The sequence below is a fragment of the Tupaia chinensis genome, unplaced genomic scaffold (assembly GCF_000334495.1).
Source record: "Tupaia chinensis unplaced genomic scaffold, TupChi_1.0 Scaffold000159_1, whole genome shotgun sequence".
Taxonomy (NCBI): domain Eukaryota; kingdom Metazoa; phylum Chordata; class Mammalia; order Scandentia; family Tupaiidae; genus Tupaia; species Tupaia belangeri.
Window position 1 is genome coordinate 118709 of NW_006159630.1, and position 3028 is coordinate 121736.

The following is a 3028-nucleotide window of genomic DNA, read 5'->3' on the forward strand; positions in this document are numbered from 1 at the left end:
GGGGGGGCGGAGCTCGCCATCCGTCACCACTTTGTAGAATCAAGGGAGAAAACACGGGAATAGTCCGCTAAGACCAGGCCGCAGGAGTGCCTCTGGGCAGAAGGAGTCGGGGTGCAGACACCCACACTGCACTGAGAGCTGGGGGCCACTTGCCAAAACTCACCAGAGAATAAAACAGCAGCTGCATGAACGCCAAGGGCAGGGCAGTGTGCTCTCTGCAGCAGGTGAAGCTGACGGCAGACTTGCAAAGTCATCTTTTACCCCTTAGATTACATGGGTGTCTAAGCTAGACAAAAGTAACCAGACAGATTCTAAGAACTAACTACAGAGACCAGCAGGTGGCCTGGTGGCTGAGGGGCCGGACTCCCACTCGGCTGACTGCGGTTCCTGTCCAGACCTGGCAGCTTGCTTTCTTTCTCTTGTCTCTCTCTCTGGTGAGCACACATGCCCTAGAACAAATCCAAAGTAACAATAAGTAGATTTTGTTAAGAATGAACTACAAAGGGGCCTGTCCCATGCCCTGGTGGTTAAGGAAGCTGGACCCCACAGGGCAAACTACGCAGTGGGGTCGTGGTCCCAGCAGCTTGAAAACATGCCAGACACACACGCGTGCGTACCCCAAACCCCAGTGGGATGGAGAAAGGAGACAGGGCTGCAGCACGACCACACCCCACTGGGAGCACACTCTCGCTCGCTCGCTCTCCCCAACCCCTGGCAAGCACACATGCCCCTTGGCTTTATTTTTTTGCCCGGTGCTGGTCCCAGGCATGCTCCAGCAGGTCCCTGCGGCAGGCGGCCGGGGCAGCCTCCCTCCCTGCCAGCTCGGCTCTCGGGAACACCTCGGAGAAAGGCTCTTGTGGGCACAAGGAAGAGCAGAGGGCACACGGGCGGACGGCGGCTGCCTGCTCGGCCCCCACGCAGGGCGGCACGGGGCCTGGGGCCCAGGACACGAGGGCTCAAGGACACGTCAAGTGTTCACCTGCTGCCGGGACTCATGCCGGGTTTCTGGGGGAAAGTCTCACACACAATGTCTATCACAGCATCAGACGTTTCTCGGAGGAGGAGCAGCACAGCCGTCTACACTCTGACCTGAACACGGCTACACCCTCGAATCCATAAACATCTGGGTCTACGCAACGCTAACATGGCATTCGCAAACCCAAGCAGGGGCTTCCCGTGAGGCACTGAGGTGGCACCTGGCCTGCTGGGTCTGGTGCTCAGTGACACTGGGAACAGCTCGGTGGGTGCAAACACATGAATCGTAGCTGCGGGCGGGAGGAATATCAGGTGCATCTCTACGCCCCGAGGGCTCAACTCCTACACTTAAATCCCTCCCACTGGAACAGCCGGCTCCAGTTTCACCAGCGAGAGCGTGAGAACAGGTACTGCTCCCACGGCACTCCAGCCGCAGCCGCGGACGCCTGGCCCAGCACGGCCCGCCTCGGTGAGTACCGGCTACTGCTTTTCTAATTCTGGTTTTCTTTCCAAACTGCTTTCGCGGATACCTTAAATCGTCTAGGGGGATGAACTGCTCACCTGCTGTCTGCCTGGCTCTGGGCTCTGAGCATTACTTGGGACCCAGCAGGTGCACTGCTAGGGGCTCAGACCAGGACTACAGAACTTCCGCAGGCTGGCACTCACCCTGGGAATATGGACACATTTACTCGGACACCAAATCTTCATTTCTGCCATAAAATCCATAAAAGTTAAGCCAAAACACAAACTTAAATTACTGCTTAACTTACTTACTTTAAAAATAAACTGTAATAGATTTCAACATAAAAAGGCAAGGATCATACATGATTAGTTACTAATTTTAATTTCTAGTTTCTTTAAGTTTAAAAACTTTAAAATAAGCGGTTTCAACATGAGCTTACAAAAACACAAAATTTAACCAGAGGTTAAGCTCTGTCCACGCGCACGCGCACGCACACGCACACGCACACACGGGGGCGGGGGAGTCCTTACAGGTAACCTCTCATAGACCTGTGTGACAATTACTGATCAAATTTGGCTGATGGGCCAAAGCCAGACTTCGCTGAGGCAGTCTGTCCACACTGTTGCCCTGATCTCCAGCGTATTAACAAGGGCCTCACAGTGGCATGGCTGGTTTACAGGGTAAGCGAGGCAGGACAGCTGGGCCCCGGCTGGCGGCTGGCGACTGGCGACTGGCGAGCTGTGGGGCTGCAAGCTGCTGCGTCCCCAGCAGGAGCTGCCGTCGGTAACTCGAGGGCTCCTGTGGAAACGAGAGCCCTGCCCGTCTCTCTGGGTGCACTTCCGAATCCTAGCCCAGAAGACCGTCCTTTTGCCTAGGTCATGCTTGTCCTAAGTTTATCCTTCATTTTCAAGAACCGAAAGTCTGGGAGGGAGTGGCAGTCAGTCACTGGAAAAGCTCAATCGGAGCAAAACTCACAGATCTTGTTCTTGCGACACCCGGCAGGTAGGCGACAATGGCGTGTCCTTGAGTTATGCAATAACGCCACATCACAATATTGTAATTATAGCATGCCCTTCACAGCGTGCCGGCTGAGGAGGCTCCCGCCCGCAGCCGCAGGAGCCCTACAGTACGCCTTCGGCTCACAGCTCACGTGCGCGGTGGGCACGGCTACGGGCCTGTCACAGACGTGGGCTATACAGTTAAGCTGTAATTATCCCCCTTGTGTCCTACCAGAGTTCTTTAAACAAACAAAACCTCTTGTCAGTTTCTCAAAGTGCAAGCCCCTTAGACCTTTTTAAACGTGCCAGCCATTCCGTATTATCTACCTCGCAACTGCAGTAACTGCCCAAACCGGGAACCCCTTGGAAGACAGCATCAGCAGCCTAGCACTTGAGAGACAGGACAGACAGACCCAGTGGCCAGCTGAAGCCACCGGTGCCCCTGCTGTGGGCACTTCCTCCAGGTTCCAAGGAGTGCACCTGGGGCAGGGAGCAGCGACGCCAGTGCTCCCAGAGGCAAAGGACATACTCGGCTGCGGCTGCGGGGGGCCTAGGCTGCGGGGGAGGGGAGCGCCTAAGCTGTGGGGGGGAG

General features: G+C 55.7%; 2 protein-coding genes across 2 annotated transcripts in view; one reads left to right on the forward strand and one right to left on the reverse strand.

Moving 5' to 3' along the window:
* TBCD (tubulin folding cofactor D) overlaps positions 1-3028 on the reverse strand; it is a gene marked incomplete at its 5' end in the record, with an annotated part of 150420 nt that overhangs the window by 86444 nt on the left and 60948 nt on the right.
* ZNF750 (zinc finger protein 750) overlaps positions 1328-3028 on the forward strand; it is an 11498-nt gene continuing 9797 nt past the window's right edge. The window contains exon 1 of the mRNA XM_014586692.2: positions 1328-1444. The gene's annotated coding sequence lies outside the window, so the exon portion shown is untranslated. The remainder of the gene's footprint in view (positions 1445-3028) is intronic.